Source organism: Carcharodon carcharias, chromosome 6, assembly GCF_017639515.1.
Source record: "Carcharodon carcharias isolate sCarCar2 chromosome 6, sCarCar2.pri, whole genome shotgun sequence".
In the NCBI taxonomy this organism is placed as follows: Eukaryota; Metazoa; Chordata; class Chondrichthyes; order Lamniformes; family Lamnidae; genus Carcharodon; species Carcharodon carcharias.
In genome coordinates, this window is record NC_054472.1 from 192,895,982 (window position 1) to 192,913,218 (window position 17,237).

Sequence of the window (17,237 nt, forward strand, 5' to 3'; positions counted from 1 at the left end):
CTCAACCCACCCCTCACCCCCCACTGATCCTCAACCCACCCCTCACCCCCCCCACTGATCCTCAACCCACCCCTCACCCCCCACTGATCCTCAACCAACCCCTCACCCCCCACTGATCCTCAACCCACCCCCACTGATCCTCAACCCACCCCTCACCCCCCACTGATCCTCAACCCACCCCTCACCCCCCACTGATCCTCAACCCACCCCTCACCCCCCATTGATCCTCAAGCTGCTCCGCCCCTTCCCACCACGGCCCCGCCCCCTCCCCTTCCTCGCCCCTCGGCGCCCCGCCTCCTCCGATGGCCACTTCCTCCCTTTTCCGGACAGCACCTCACGCTGCGTGACCGCGCACGCACAAGGCGTCGAGATCGCGCACGCACGCACAAGGCGTCGAGACCGCGCACGCTCTCTCGAAGCGGCAGCGCTGAGTTGGAGCGTGAGCAGCTGGAGGACGGAGTGAGTTCAGGAGGGAGAGAGGTGAGAGTGAGGGGGGAGTGAGGGAGGTGCGGAGTGAGGGAGGGGGGAGTGAGGGAGGGGAGGGAGAGGGGGAGTGAGGGAGGGAGGGAGGGAGGGAGGGAGGGAGGGGGGAGGGAGGGAGGGAGGGAGGGGGGGGGGAGGGAGGGAGGGAGGGAGGGGGAGTGAGTGAGGGAGGGAGGGGGAGTGAGTGAGGGGAGGAGGGGGAGTGAGTGAGGGAAGGAGGGGGAGTGAGTGAGGGGAGGAGGGGGGAGTGAGTGAGGGAGGGAGGGGGGAGTGAGTGAGGGAGGGAGGGGGGAGTGAGTGAGGGAGGGAGGGGGGAGTGAGTGAGGGAGGGAGGGGGGAGTGAGTGAGGGAGGGAGGGGGGAGTGAGTGAGGGAGGGAGGGGGGAGTGAGTGAGGGAGGGAGGGGGGGAGTGAGTGAGGGAGGGAGGAGGGAGGGAGGGAGGGGGGAGGGAGGGAGGGAGGGGGGAGGGAGGGAGGGGGGAGTGAGTGAGGGAGGGAGGGGGGAGTGAGTGAGGGAGGGAGGGGGGAGTGAGTGAGGGAGGGAGGGGGGAGTGAGGGAGGGAGGGGGGAGTGAGGGAGGGAGGGAGGGGGGAGTGAGGGAGGGAGGGAGGGGGGAGTGAGTGAGGGAGGGAGGGGGGAGTGAGTGAGGGAGGGAGGGGGGAGTGAGTGAGGGAGGGAGGGGGGAGTGAGGGAGGGAGGGGGGAGGGGGAGTGAGGGAGGGGAGGGAGGGGGGAGGGGGAGTGAGGGAGGGGGGGAGGGGGAGGGGAGGGGGAGTGAGGGAGGGGGAGTGGGGGAGTGAGGGAGGGGGAGTGGGGGAGTGAGGGAGGGGAGTGGGGGAGTGGGTGTGAGGGAGGGGGTGTGAGGGAGGGGGAGTGAGGGAGGGGAGGGGGAGTGAGGGAGGGGAGGGGGGGAGGGGGAGTGAGGGAGGGGAGGGGGAGGGGGGAGGGGAGGGGGAGTGAGGGAGGGGAGGGGGAGGGGGGGGAGGGGGAGGGGGAGTGAGGGGAGGGGGGGAGGGGGAGGGGAGGGGGAGTGGGGGGAGGGGGAGGGGGGAGAGGGGAGTGAGGGGCTGAGGGGGGAGTGAGGGAGTGAGGGGGTTGAGGGGGGTGGGAGGGGGAGGGGGAGGGAGGGGGAGGGTGAGCGGGAGTGAGGGAGGGGAGGGGGGAGTGAGGGAGGGGAGGGAGGGGGAGGTGGGAGTGAGGGAGGGGAGGAGGAGGGGGAGGGGGGGAGTGAAGGAGGGGAGGGGGAGGGGGGAGTGAGGGAGGGGAGGAGGAGGGGAGGAGTGAGGGAGGGGAGGAGTGAGGGAGGGGAGGAGGAGGGGGGAGTGAGGGAGGGGAGGAGGAGGGGGAGGGGGGAGTGAGGGAGGGGAGGGGAGGGGGGAGTGAGGGGGGGTGAGGGGAGGAGACCCTGTGGAATTGGGGGGGGGGGTGAAGGAGACCCTTTGGAATGAGGAGGGGGCAGGGGAGACCCTGTGGAATGAGGATGGGGGAGGAGGAGGGAGAGACCCTGCGGAATGAGGAGGGGGGAGGAGGAGGGAGAGACCCTGCGGAATGAGGAGGGGGGAGGAGGAGGGAGAGACCCTGCGGAATGAGGAGGGGGGAGGAGGAGGGAGAGACCCTGCGGAATGAGGAGGGGGGAGGAGGAGGGAGAGACCCTGCGGAATGGGGAGGGGGGAGGAGGAGGGAGAGACCCTGCGGAATGGGGAGGGGGGAGGAGGAGGGAGAGACCCTGCGGAATGAGGAGGGGGGAGGAGGAGGGAGAGACCCTGCGGAATGAGGAGGGGGGAGGAGGAGGGAGAGACCCTGCGGAATGGGGAGGGGGGAGGAGGAGGGAGAGACCCTGCGGAATGGGGAGGGGGGAGGAGGAGGGAGAGACCCTGCGGAATGGAGGGGGGGGAGGAGGAGGGAGAGACCCTGTGGAATGAGGGGGTGGGGAAGTTAGACCCTGTGGAATGAGGAAGGGAGAGGAGGGAGAGACCCTGTGGAATGGGGGGTTTGGTGATGATGAGACTGCCAGTGGAATGTGGGGAGGTGTGGGGAAGAGACCCCCCCCCCCTCCGTGGAATGGGAGGGGGAGACCACCTGGGTAATATGGGGGATGGGGAGAGAACCTGGGTAATGGGACAGACGAGACCCTGGGGAACAGGAGTTGGGGAAGAGGTGGAATTGAGGTGGGGTGTGGGGCGGGGGGGAAGAGAGATCCTTTGGGATTGTAGGGGGGGAGGTGGGGAGAGACCCTGTGGAATGGGGTGGGGGATTGGCGAGAGAGCCTGGGGAGTTTGGGGGGTGGTTTGGAGTCCCTGGGGAATGGGGGTGGTCCCTGTGAGCTGTGCAGTGTTATGTGAGACCATCAATGAGTTGTGATTCTGTCCTGATGGGCACTGCCCTGCGGTTTGTGTGAAGCTGCTGTCTCGGTGTGTGTGACGTCAGTGTGCCCGGTCTGTCTGTAACTGCAGCTTATCGGCTTGTCAGGCTGTGCCAGAGTGTTTTATAATCAGTTAATTACTCCATCAGCTGCAATCATGGTTACAATTAAAGTAAATGTGGCAATGCAGCAAGTCCCAGACACGGCAACTCATTAAGAAGCAGCCAGTGTTTCCTGTTTGTCTAATTCCCTGCTTGGCAATGGAGTGACGGGTGTGAGGAGTCCATCAGGCAGAGGCTGTCAGCTTGAGAATCCAGGATACAGTTTGTGGCTGACACACAGATTGTTGGTGTTATGAAGTAGGACTGGGTCCCAGTTAAAATATAACTGACCATGCATAACTATTTACAGAGAATGACATCAAGTTCACAGCACAGAAATATTCAATGTATCTAGCCTGTGCCAATGTTTATGCTGCATTAAAATCACCTCCTGCTTTTGATCATCTCACCCTATAAGTATATCCTTCTATTTGTTTCTCCCTCGTGCTTATCTAGCTTCCCCTTACATCATTTAAACTATTAATTCTCTGTTTTAATGTCTCCCTCCTCTTCCTCTGGAGAATTATGAATTTGCATTGATATGCACAACAGTTTATGTTTAGATAGCACCTGGAATACAGAAACATTACCAGTCAGAAAATTTAAGTCTGAGACACAAAAGGATATATAAGGGCAGGTGATATAAGTTTCCTTAGAGGTAACCCCTTAAAGGAGGAGAGAGCTGGAGAGGTTTTGGGAGAGAATTCCAGAGCTTAGGGGCGAGGCAGGTGAAGGTACGGAGTGAAGGGAAGTCATGTTGTGAGTAAGAAATATAAAGGAATAAGCTGATTCGTGAGCCCCCTCCCCTATGGGTACGCAGCTCACCTCTGCAGTGGGCACCCTCCGCCCCTCTGCTCCCCTCCGGCTCTCCCCCCCTTTCCCTCCGTGCCCCCTTTCGCTCGGGCCCCACCGTCTGTCCGTCCCTCATTTAGGGTATTTAAACACTTCCATTGCCTTTCCCTGTTGTTGCTTCGGTTTACAGTGAGACTGTGTGTCCTCCCAGCTTTTGGTAGAGTCATGTTTCAGTTGTGCCAAACAGTTCCAGGCTAGCTCAGCAATGTTATTTTGTTGTCTGTGAACTTTGAGGTAGGTTGGGAATTGCATGAATATACAAATATGTAATTTTGTTGTCTGTGCCTTTGCTAGCTGTTTGCTTTGTGTTGCTTTCTCAAGTCCAGACATGTCTGTGTTGTTTCTTACTTCCAGTGAAGCCCAATGGTTGTCATGTGTGGTTTTTGTACTGTGTCCATTTGAATTGTGGCAAATGATCCCTTTCTACAGTTTATTTTCTGATATGTAGAGTGTTGTGTAATTCTAGGGCTTCGCTGGCTGGGCCAGCATTTATTGCCCATCCCTAGTTGCCCTTGAGAAGGTGATGGTGAGCTGCCTTCTTGAACAGCTGCAGTCCATGTGGGGTAGGTACACCCACAGTGCTGTTAGGAAGAGCATTCCAGGATTTTGACCCAGTGACAGTGAAGGAACAGTGATATATTTCGAAGTCAGGACGGTGAGTGGCTTGGAGGGGAACTTCCAGGTGGTGGTGTTCCCATGTATCTGCTGCCCTTGTCCTTCTAGATGGTAGTGGTCTTGGGTTTGGAAGGTGCTGTCTAAGGAGCCTTGGTGAATTGCTGCAGAGCATCTTGTAGATGGTACACACTGCTCCTACTGTATGTCATTGGTGGAGGCAGTGGATGTTGAAGGTGGTGGATGGGGTGCCAATCAAGTGGGGTGCTAAGCAAGTGGGCTGCTTTGTCCTGAATAGTGTCTAGCTTCTTGAATGTTGTGGGAGCTGCACTCATCCAGGCAAGTAGAGAGTATTCGATCACACTCCTGACTTGTGCCTTGTAGATGATGGACAGGCTTTGGGGAGCCAGGAGGTGAGTTACTCACCACAGGATTCTCAGCCTCTAACCTATTCTTGTAGCCACAGTATTTATATGGCCAATCCAGTTCAGTTTCTGGTCGGTGGTAACCCCCAGGATGTGATGGTGGGGAATTCAGTGGTAGGGAGGTGGTTAGGCTCTTTTTAGAGACCTTCATTATGTCAGGCACTGTTACTTGCCACTTATCAGCCCAAGTTTAAATGTTGTCCAGGTCTTGCTGTATGTGGGCATGGACTGCTTCAGTATTTGAAGAGTTGCAAATGGTACTGAACAAGCTTGCTCCAAGAGGTTTGAAGGAAGGTCTTAGTTGAGAGAGCTGGCAAGGTTTAGGATGAGAATTTCAGAGTGCAGGTACCTGAATAAGCCTGGAGGAGATTCTGCCCTTTAGTTGTCAGTCCACAGGACTGTCTGCAACCTTAGTGAGTGAACCTTCAGCTGTCTTGCCCCTGGTTTACTAAATTCCTCCTCTTCACTTCCTCTTTTAGGAGTCTCTCCCATCCCATGATGGTGGCCAGGTTATGTTTAATGTCTCGAGCACTCCGCCATGTTCTGGGGGCTATATAATGAGCTGTTTCAGCAGTCACCTGGTCTGCTATTCCAAATAGCCAGAATGTACTCTTCCCTTCAAATGAGATGTGAAACTGAGCTAGGTGTGGAAATTGGAGGGTGTTAAGACAGCACACACTGGGAATGGGGATGGAAAATGTGACAAGACGAAAGGACCACAGCTCTCTGCACCTCCCCTGCGATAGCAGAATATAACCAGCATTCATTCAGTAACTCTTGGCCAGAGCTCGATTTAATCAGGAATTTCTGTTGCTTTACAGGGTTATACAGAGTGCAATAATATCCAGTTTGATTAAAAGGAATGTAGTATCCTCCTTCATCATCCTGACTCTGACCTTGCCTCAACCCTTCACCCAACCAAAGTGCAGACTTTTTGGCCATGAGAGTAAACCTTTGGCCGTGTGTCAATTGGCACAGACGAATTCAGAGTGGGAGTAGGCAATTTGGTCCCTTCAGCCTGCTCCAGATCACGGCTGGTCTGATTGTAACCTCAACTCCACTTTCCTGTCTGTCCTCCCTGCCACCACCAAATGACTCATGACTCCCCTGTTGCTCAAAAATGTGTAACTTAGACCTGAATATATTCAAAGATTCAGCCTCCTCTGCTCTCTGGGGCAGAGAATTCCAAAGACTAACTACCCTTGGAGAGAAAAAAAAATCCCTTCTCAATAAATAGATTGCTTGCTTTGAAACTGTAACCCCTAGTCCTAGACACTCCCCACAAAGGTGGGGGTAGTGTGAGTGACCCATTGGCTGTGGTGCCAGCTGGGAGTGTGAGTGACCCATTGGCCATGGTTTCAGCTGGGAGTGTGAGTGACCCATTGGCCTTGGTGCCAGCTGGGAGTGTGAGTGACCCATTGGCCGTGGTGCCAGCTGGGAGTGTGAGTGACCCATTGGCCGTGGTGCCAGCTGGGAGTGTGAGTGACCCATTGGCCGTGGTGCCAGCTGGGAGTGTGAGTGACCCATTGGCCGTGGTGCCAGCTGGGAGTGTGAGTGACCCATTGGCCGTGGTGCCAGCTGGGAGTGTGAGTGACCCATTGGCCGTGGTGCCAGCTGGGAGTGTGAGTGACCCATTGGCCGTGGTGCCAGCTGGGAGTGTGAGTGACCCATTGGCCGTGGTGCCAGCTGGGAGTGTGAGTGACCCATTGGCCGTGGTGCCAGCTGGGAGTGTGAGTGACCCATTGGTCGTGGTGCCAGCTAGGAGTGTGAGTGACCCATTGGCTGTGGTGCCAGCTGGGAGTGTGTGACCCATTGGCCGTGGTGCCGGCTGGGAGTGTGAGTGACCCATTGGCCTTGGTGCCAGCTGGGAGTGAGTGACCCATTGGCCTTGGTGTCAGCTGGGAATGTGAGTGACCCATTGGCCGTGGTGCCAGCTGGGAGTGTGAGTGACCCATTGGCCGTGGTGCCAGCTGGGAGTGTGAGTGACCCATTGGCCGTGGTGCCAGCTGGGAGTGTGAGTGACCCATTGGCCGTGGTGCCAGCTGGGAGTGTGAGTGACCCATTGGCCGTGGTGCCAGCTGGGAGTGTGAGTGACCCATTGGCCGTGGTGCCAGCTGGGAGTGTGAGTGACCCATTGGCCGTGGTGCCAGCTGGGAGTGTGAGTGACCCATTGGCCGTGGTGCCAGCTGGGAGTGTGAGTGACCCATTGGCCGTGGTGCCAGCTGGGAGTGTGAGTGACCAATTGGCCGTGGTGCCAGCTGGGAGTGTGAGTGACCCATTGGCCGTGGTGCCAGCTGGGAGTGTGAGTGACCCATTGGCCGTGGTGCCAGCTGGGAGTGTGAGTGACCCATTGGCCATGGTTCCAGCTGGGAGTGTGAGTGACCCATTGGCTGTGCTGCTGGCTGGGAGTGTGACCCCCACTGGACAGGTTAACCCCTTGTCCAGAATGCCAGCTAAAAAAGCAGTTTCAGCAAACGTGTACAGCCTCTCTCTCTCTCTTCCATCCCTCAGGCAGTGACAGCTACTGAACTCCTTTCCATTGAACTCATTGTAGGGAGTGAACACAAAAGCATTGAGTTAGTCTCTGTCATTGCTTTTTTCTGACTTATTAAGAACAGTAGTTACAGGAGGAGGCTGTTCAGCCTCTCAAACCTGTTCCAGCATTACTGACTGATGTATATTTCAACTCCATTTACCTGACTTTATTCCACATGCCTTGATACTTGACCAGGATTATGTTCTCTTGTTTTGGATTCACCCGCAGTAAAAAGTTTCTCTGTGCCAACCACATTGAATCTCATGAGCGTTTTAAATCACTGATTCATCTTCTATAATCGAGGAATACAAGCTAGGGTTGTGCAATCTGCCTGCATGATTTAACAACAAACTGGGATTTCTATATTAGAGCAATAGAGCAGTGGCTATTTTCCAGTTTTGTGAGTGGAAAACCCCATTGTGCTTTTTGTCTGGGGGCTGCAGTGGGGTTGGGCCTGGGGACTGTGAATCACATGCTCCAGGTGAGCGAACCTGTGATTCAGCTGTGATCAAAGTGAGGTTGGTGTCCTGTTTGAATTGGTTTCTTTTTGATTGAAGCTTTGACCTGTTTCAGGAATTCTTCCCCAGAGGAAACTGGCACTTTAAATTCCTAGGACATGAAAATAGGCTTAGAAAACATTCAAAAAATGATTATTTTTGAAAAGTAATGCCTAACTCCTTTTGCTAATTTTGCTGTTGTCTTCATGTCAGGGGCTAATCCTTGGGCTGGTGATTCACTCGAAATCTTTGTCTGATCTTGAAGAGTGCAGGCCATAGAATATCATAACACATTTGCACCATTGACCCTAAATCTGCTCTTTGGAAGATGTATTCAATTAACCCCATTCCCCTGCTCTTTCCTCATAGCCCTGTAACTTTTTTTTCCTTCAAATATTTATCCTGGTGCCTTTTGAAAGTGCCTATTGAATCTGCTTCCACTGCCCTTCCAGGCAGTGCATTCCAGATCACAACAATTCACTGTGTAAAAATAAATTCTCCTCATCCACCCCCCACCCCCATTCTGGTTCTTTTGCTAATTATCTTAAACCTCTGTCCTTTGGCTACCGACCCTCCTGCCAGTGGAAATGTTTCAATCTACCTACTTACTTAGAGATCTTCATAATTTTGAGCACCTCTAGTAAAGCTCACCTTAACCTTCTCTGTTGAAAGGGAACAATTCCAGCTTCTCCAGTCTCTGCTTGCAGTTGGCAGGCTAATTGACAGCAAAGAGCTTCACAATTGAGCCTGGTACCCCTTGTCTTAGGAGAGTCATGTAAGTTTATCTCTGAAAAAGCTCATCTCTGTCCTCACTAACTCAGCCAGGCTGGGACCATTCTGTGTGGTCCAGTACCTTGTTAGTGCATTTAGGTACTGAGCCATTGTGGGGGGGATTTATTTTATTCTTGGAGATGCCAGTGAACCTCATCTTTTCCTGTCTGACAGTTCAAATCCCACCAAGGGTGCAAAATTACTTTCAATAAATCTAATTAGATCAGACAAGCGAGCAGCAATCGTTTTAGGCCAAAAACGAGCAAACCTAAGGGTTATTTAAATAGTGCAAATAGGAAGAGTTGGAGTTCAGAGAGATTTGGGGCCCATGTTGTACACAGATCACTGAAATCTGATTACCAGGTACAAAAAGATTAAAATGTCTAATGGAATGTTACCCTTTGTAACTAGAGGGATAAAATATGATAGGAAGTTTTGTTAGGGATGTGCAAAGCTGGTTAGTTCACTTTGGGAGTGCTGTGTACATTTTGGGACACTGCACTTTAGAGCGAGGTTATATTGGCCTTGGAAGGAGTATGGTGTAGATTCATCGGAATGTTATCCGGGTTTGCAGTGTTTGAATATGAGGAACGATTACTATTAAACTGTTCCCTTGGAATATTGAAGATTAGGGAGAGATTTAATTGAGGTTTTTAGGATCTTGAAAGGAATTTACAGGGTGAATAGAGAGAAATGTTTTACACTGGTCGGGTGTAACTTTAAAATCGGAACCAGGCCATTCAAGGGAGAAGTTAGGAATCATTTTATTTCACATAAAGGATGGGTGAAGTGTGGAACGTTCTCTCTCTCACACACAAGAAGCAGTAGATGCTAGTTTACTGTAATTAATTTGAAAGCTGAAATCACTAGATTTTTGCTAGGTGAGGGAATTATGGGACCAAAACGGGTGGATATCCGCCATAACCTCACTGAATGGCAGAACACTGAACTGGCCTGAGTGGCCCCGTTTTCTTCTTCATTCTTTCACAGGATGTAGGTGTCACTGGGAGGGCCAGCATTTCTTGCCCATCCCTAATTGCCCTTGAACTGAGTGGCTTGCTAGGCTGTTTCAGAGGGCAGCTAAGAGTCAACCACATTTCTGAGAGTCTGGAGTCACATGTGGGCCAGACCAGGTAAGGATGGCAGATTTCCTTCCCTAAAGGACATTAGTGACCCAGATGGGTTCTGTACAACAATCGACAATAGTTTCACGGTCATCATCAGACTTTTAATTCTAGATTTTCATTGAATTCACGTTCCATCATCTGCCATGGCTGGATTCAAACCCGGGTCTCTTTTGCATACCGAGAGAAGCCTTTGCAGTCTGTTTTTATGTTCCTCACTAGTTTACTTGCATATTCAATTTTCTCTTTATCGGTTTCTTGGTTCTACCATCATACCTTTTAATGTAGCTTCTCAATCTATCACAGTCAACTTTCCACTCATATCTACAGAGTTTCCTTTGATTAGATTTAAGACTCTAGTTTTGGATTGAGCTGCATCACTTTCAAACCAATGTAAAATTCCATAATATTATAGTCACTTTCCCCTAGGGAAAATCTCATTTTACAATGAGATTATTATTTGGCCCTTTCTCATTGCACAATACCAGATTGAAAATAGCCCATTTTCTCTTTGGTTCCTCAATATACTGTTGTAGAAAACCATCTCGTGTACATTTATACAAAGATACGAATTAGAAGCAGGAGTAGATAACTCGGCCCTTCGAGCCTGCTCCACCGTTCAATAAGATCATGGCTGATCTGATTGTAATCTCAACCCCACATTCCTGCCCACCCCAGATAACCTTTCACCCCCTTTTTTAAGCAAGGACCTGTCTAGCTCTGCCTTAAAATAATAAAAAATCCATTGCCTTTTGAGGAAGAGTATTCCAAAGACTCACGACCCTCCTGAGAGAAAAACATTTTTCCTTATCGCTGTCTTAAATGAGTGACCCCTTATTTTTAAATAGTGACCTCTAGCTCTAGATTCCTCCACAAGAGAAGCATCCTTTCCACATCCACCCTGTCAAGACATCTCAGGATCTTAACGGTTTCAATCAAGTCACCTCTTACTCTTCTAAATTCCCGTGGATACAAGCCAAAACCTGTCCAACCTTTCCTCATAACACAACCTGACCATTCCTGATATTAGTCTACTGCTTCTGAGCTTGACATCTTTCGTTAAATAAGGAGACCAGTACCATACACAGTACTCCACCAGTGCCCTACACAACTGAAGCACAACATCCTTACTTTTATATTCAATTCCACTCACAGTAAACAATAACATTCTGGTAGCTTTCCTAATTATTTGCTGTACCTGCATACTAGCCTTTTGTGATTCAAGCTCCAACGTTTTTAATAATAGTTTCTAACATTTTCCCTAAGACAGATGTTAGACTAACTGGCCTGTAATTTCTTGCTTTCTGTCTCTTTCCCTTTTTGAATAAAGGAGTAATATTTGCTATTTTCCAATCTAATAGAACCTTCCCAGAATCGAGGAAATTTTGGAAAATTAAAGCCAACTATCTCATTAGCCACTTCTTTTAAGACCCTAGGATGAAGTCCAACAGGACCCAGGGATTGGTCAGCCCACAGCTCCAACAATTTACTCAACACCGCTTCCCTGGTGTCATAGAGTTATACAGGACAGAAACAACCCCTACAGCCCATCGTGTCCATGCCGGCCATCAAGCACCTATCTATTCTAACCCCATTTCCCAGCGCTTGGCCCGTAGCCCTGTATGCTATGGCATTTCAAGTGCTCATTTAAATACCTCTTAAATGTTGTGAGGGTTCCTGCCTCTACCACCTCCTCAGGCAGTGTGTTCCAGATTCCAACCACCCTCTGGGTGAAAAATTTTTTCCTCAAATCCCCTCTAAACCTCCTGCCCCTTACTTTAAGTCAATGCCCCCTGGTTGTTGACACCTCCACTAAGGGGAGAAGTTCCTTCCTATCTACCCTATCTATGCCCGTCATAATTTTGTGTACCCTATCAGGTCCCCCCTCAGTCTTCTCTGTTCTAAGGAATGTGCTTGTAATTTTCCTGAGTTCCTCCATCCCTTCCATTTCCTGATTTGCAGCTATTTCTGGAATGTTACTTGTATCCTCTATAGTGAAGACCGATGCAAAATACCTGTTCAATTCAGCTGCCATCTCCTTATTTTCTATCATCAGTTCCTCAGATGTGCTCCCTATAGAGCTAACGCTCACTTTGTTAACTCTTTTCATATTTAAATATCTACAGAATCACTTGCTATCTGTCTTTATATTTCGAACTAGCTTTCCCTCGTACTATTTCCCTCCTCATCAATCCTTTTGTCATTCTTATAAAAACATAAAAACTGCGGATGCTGGAAATCCAAAACAAAAACAGAATTACTTGGAAAAACTCAGCAGGTCTGGCAGCATCGGCGGAGAAGAAAAGGGTCATGAGGACTCGAAACGTCAACTCTTTTCTTCTCCGCTGATGCTGCCAGACCTGCTGAGTTTTTCCAGGTAATTCTGTTTTTCTTTTGTCATTCTTTTTTGCCACCTTTGCGCTATATTGTGCTTTTTCTTTAAGTTTGATGCTATCTCATTTTTTTAGTTAAGCACAGTGGGTCCTCCCCTTGGAATTTTTCTTTCTTATTGGAATGTATCTATTCTGTTTATTTTGAAATATCCCCTTAAATGCCTGCCACTGTATCTCTAATGACCTACCCCTTAACCTAATTTGCCAGTTCACTTTAGCTAGCTCTGCTTTCATAATTGCCCTTATTTAAGTTTAAAATACTAGCCTTGGACCCACTCTTCTCCCCCTCAAATTGAATGTAAAATGCTACCTAGGGGTCCCCTCACTATGAAGTTATTAATTAACCCTATCTCCTTGCACAATACCAGGCCTAGTATAGCCTGCTCTCTGGTTGGCTCTAGAACATGATGTTCTACAAAACTATCCCGAAAAAATTATATGAACTCCTCATCTACGCTACCTTGGTCCATCTGATTTTTGCAGTCTAAATGTAGATTAAAATCTGCAGTGGTCATTGTTGTATCTTTCTGATAAACTCCCATTGTCACTTCCTTTATACTCCGTCCTACCATGTGGTTACAATTAGCAGGCCTGTACACCACTCCTGCAAGTGACTTCTTGCCTTATCATTTCTCATCTCTTTTCAAATTGCTTCTATATCCTGGTTTCCTGAACTTAGATCACCCCTCTCTAAATGTGCCAATACCATCATTAATTAACAGAGCCATCCCTCCACACTTTCCTAACTCGTGTCCTTGCTGAACGTCACGTACCCTTCAATATTCAGGTCCCAATCTGTGTCATTCTGTAGTAATGGCTACCAGATCATACTTTTTTATTTGTGCTATTGTTATGACCGTGGTGGGAGGAGTGTGTGAATGATCAAGTCCCACTACTCTGCAGGCCATACCATTAATTTAAATGTTTAATTTTCTTTCAAAATGGCCAATTGTGTACCTATACCTCTAGCACCCAGAAGAAAAGAGACCCCTTATTTCAACTCTTTCTTGGACTCGAACTCAAGTTCTGTCGAAGGGTCATGAGGACTCGAAACGTCAACTCTTTTCTTCTCCGCCGATGCTGCCAGACCTGCTGAGTTTTTCCAGGTAATTCTGTTTTTGTTTTAGAAAAGAGACTGACCAGGCTTCTTTCAAAAACTCAATGATTAATTTATTATTAAACAAAACTCCTTTTAATAAGTTGCAAGTACTGGGTAACATACAATTGTAATCGAGAAGTATAAGTATCAATCTCTTCCTAAAGAATTTCCCCAGCGCGTGCGGGCACACACACACACACACACACACACACACACACACAGACAAACAGGTAGAGTCTCTGCAGAGATGGGCTTTGGAGGATAGGCATTATAAAATAAAGGATAAAGTCTGCAGGGCCTCGACGCTGTTGACCTGGAGTTCTCTTGTGTTCCGCTGGGTGCCTGGAAGTTCTCACCAACAGGTCCAGCTCTGCAGGTCCAAATGCAGACTAGTTACACTCAGATGAGTGTTCTCTAGCTACTGGTTGATGGCCACACACAATTGTAGATAAGGTAGAGAGAGGAAGCCAGTCAAACTAGCCACCTCTCCTCAGCTTGTTCTTCAATAAGACTGCCTTCAAAACAAGCAGGTTCACAACTTTTTTTTCCCATGCCCCATGTCTCCCAGCTTTTCATTAATTAAAGTGCTTTGCAGTTCAACACAAACAAACAACTCCTCCTCAAGTACCATACAGGTCAGGTGATTTCTATGACCTTTTTTAAAAAAAAAATCCCAGGTTTGCACCCAGATGTCCAGGTTATGCCAAGTCTTTCCATTTTGTAAAAGAAAAACTTCAGTCTTGAGAGATATGATTCTAGCACTCTAAGTTCATCTGTTTTGTTTTGAATGCTATGTGCGTTTAGATACACTGCCTTTAGTTTCATCCTTTTACTATTTGGTAGCATCTGTCCTCTGCTGATTTACTCTTAGTTTGTACTCCCTGACACATTCTGTTTATCATTTCCCATATCAGTACTTCTCTCTCTTGCCTTTGTCTACGCTTTGGTTCACCACACCTTCCCAAATTTGATCCCTTGCCCCACTTTTTGGTTTAAAACCCTCTCTACTTCCCTAGTTATGCAGTTCGAGCAATTTGTCCTCCAAAGCATTCGTGATAACTAGGTTTACCCAGCCTATGTGTAGATTGAGGTCTTCCATAGTTATTGTATTACCCTTGTTACATGCACCTCTAATTTCCTGATTTCTACCGTACCCTACGTTGCCACTACTGTTTGGTGGTCTATAAACAACTCCTACCAGTGTTTGCTGCTCCTTGCTGTTTCTTAGCTCTACCCAAACTGATTGCACATCTTGATCTTCCAATCAAAGATCCTTTCTCATTAACAGTGCTACCCCACCTCCTTTTCCTTTTTTCCTTTCCTTCCTAAATGTCGAACACCCTTGAACATTCAGTTCCCAACTGAGGTCACCCTGCAGCCATGTCTCGGTAATGGCAGTGAGATCATACCTGTTTACTTCCCTTCGTGGTGTAAGTTCATTGATGTGAATGCTGCGTGGATTCAGATGGAATGCCTTTAATTCTGTCTTTTTATTATTTTCACAATCTCTATTATTATCTGCTGGCACACTCTTAAGTTTGTACACTCTGTCCCTTCCTGCTGCACTCAGATTATCAATTCCCTTATTCCCACCTTGCTCTCTTGCTTTGTTCTTTCTCTTCAATTTATTCCCTCACCTAACCTCTTGCCCCACTATTTAAGTTTAAAGCCCTCTCTACTGCCCTAGTTATATATCTCGCCAGAACACTGGTCCCAGCATGGTTCAGGTGAAGACTGCCCCAAAGGTACAGCTCCCCAGTACTGGTGCCAGTGCCCCATGAATCGAAATCCATTTCTCCCACACCGGCTTTTGAGCTACACATTTAACTCTCTAATCTTATTTACCCTACCCTAATTTGTTAGAAACAGAGTAAAGCTCCCTCTACACTGTCCCCATCAAACACTCGCAGGACAGGTACAGCACGTGGTTAGATACAGAGTAAAGCTCCCTCTACACCGTCCCCATCAAACACTCCCAGGGCAGGTACAACACAGGGTTAGGTACAGAGTAAAGCTCCCTCTACACTGTCCCCATCAAACACTCCCAGGACAGGTACAGCACAGGGTTAGGTACAGAGTAAAGCTCCCTCTACACTGTCCCCATCAAACACTCCCAGGACAGGTACAGCACAGGGTTAGGTACAGAGTAAAGCTCCCTCTACACTGTCCCCATCAAACACTCCCAGGACAGGTACAGCACGGGGTTAGATACAGTGTAAAGCTCCCGCTGCACTATCCTTTTGAATTTGTAAGGGGAGGGGCAGAGTGGTGACAATCCCACTGGGGTCAGGGTGACGCAGGCTGTTAAAAGCAGTAATTTCCCTTCATGTTATTTGTGGGTGACCTGGTCACTGAGCAATCAGCTATTGACATGTTTTAAAATAACTCATTCTTGCGTCAAACCTGTAATTTCTCTGCATGTTTCCATCCGCTGAGGTAGCCCTTGTTTGGTTTAAGTCAGTTATTAGTGCAAAATCACTGCCCAGTGGTTAACCTGGGATTATTTTGTGCTATTTTTGATCATCTTTCTTTCCCCCATTTCCCTCCTCTTAGGAGACTGACCTTTGCTGGAGTCCGATTCCATGAGTACTGACAAGCCAAGTCTGGCTGTGGATTAGCATCTTTGTTTTCAAATCCATCCATTGCCTCACTCCTCCCTATCTCTGTAATCTCCGACAACCCTCTCTTAGATCTATGCGCTCATTCAATTCTGGTCTCGTCTCTGATCCTGATTTTAGTTGCTTCACTTCTTTTTATTCATTAGTACAGGCTCAACATGTTCCCTCAAGGGTGATAGGAAGGAGTAACAAGCCCAGAGAACCATGGATGACCAGAGATATTCAGGTTACGATGAGAAGGAAAAGAGAAGCTTTTAGCAGGTACAAGGGGAGCAAATCAGCAGAAGCATTAGTGGAATACAAAGTGCAGGGTGGAGCTTAAGAAAGCAATTAGGAGAGCAAAGAGGGGATATGAGAAAGCTCTGGCTGGTAAAAGTAGGGAAAATCCCAAGATATTCCAGAAGTATATCAATGGGAAGAGGATAACCAGGGAAAGAGTAGGGCCCATAAGGGACTAAGGGGGCAATCTATGGGTGGAACCAGAGGACATCACTAAAGCGTTGAACGAATACTTCACATCTGTCTTTACCCAAGAGAATGAGGATGAAGGTATCGAACTCGGGGAGAGAGACTGCGAGGTTCTTAAGCAAATTGATATAGGGATTGACAAGGTATTGGAGATGTTGGCAGACTTAAAAGTGGACAAATCTCCAGGTCTGGATGAATTGTGTCCCAGACTGCTGAGGGAGGCAAGGGAGGATTTCGCAGGGGCTCTGACCCAAATTTTTAATTCCTCTCTGGCCACGTGGGAGGTGCCAGAGGACTGGAGAACAGCTAATGTGGTTCCGCTATTTAAGAAGGGTTGTAGAGATAAGCCAGGGAACTACAGGCCAGTGAGTCTCACGTCAGTGGTAGAGAAACTATTGGAGAAAATTCTGAAGGAGAGAATCTATCTCCACTTGGAGAGGCAAGGTTTGATCAGGGATAGTCAGCATGGCTTTGTCAGAGAGAGGTCATGCCTAACAAATGTGATTGAATTTTTGGAGGAGGTGACCAGGTGTGTAGATGAGGGTAGTGCAGTTGATGTAGTTTATATGGATTTCAGCAAAACCTTTGACAAGGTCCCACATTGGGAGACTTATAAAGAAGGCAAATGCACATGGCATACAGGGTAATTTGATAAGGTGGATTCAAAACTGGTTTAGTTGTAGGAGACAGAGGGTGATGACAGAAGGATGCTTTAGTGACTGGAAGTCAGTGTCCAGTGGCGTACCACAGGGATCTGTGCTGGGTGCCATTTATTCATCATTTATGTAAATGACATGGATGACTATGTGGGGGGTAGGATTAGTAACTTTGCGGATGACTCAAAGATTGGCTGGGTGGTTAACAGTGAGGTTGAGTGTCTTGGGCTACAGGAAGTTAT

The 17,237-nt window shown here is 48.9% G+C and overlaps 1 protein-coding gene across 4 annotated transcripts in view; it reads left to right on the forward strand.

The window, feature by feature from the left end:
* Positions 1-382: 382 nt before the first annotated feature.
* LOC121278938 (anion exchange protein 2-like) overlaps positions 383-17,237 on the forward strand; it is a 263,881-nt gene continuing 247,026 nt past the window's right edge. For 3 of the 4 annotated variants that reach the window (XM_041189507.1, XM_041189509.1, XM_041189510.1), the window contains exon 1: positions 383-480. The gene's annotated coding sequence lies outside the window, so the exon portion shown is untranslated. Of the gene's footprint in view, positions 481-13,217; positions 13,261-17,237 lie in introns of those variants that run through there. The other variant, XM_041189508.1, reaches the window with a different exon arrangement.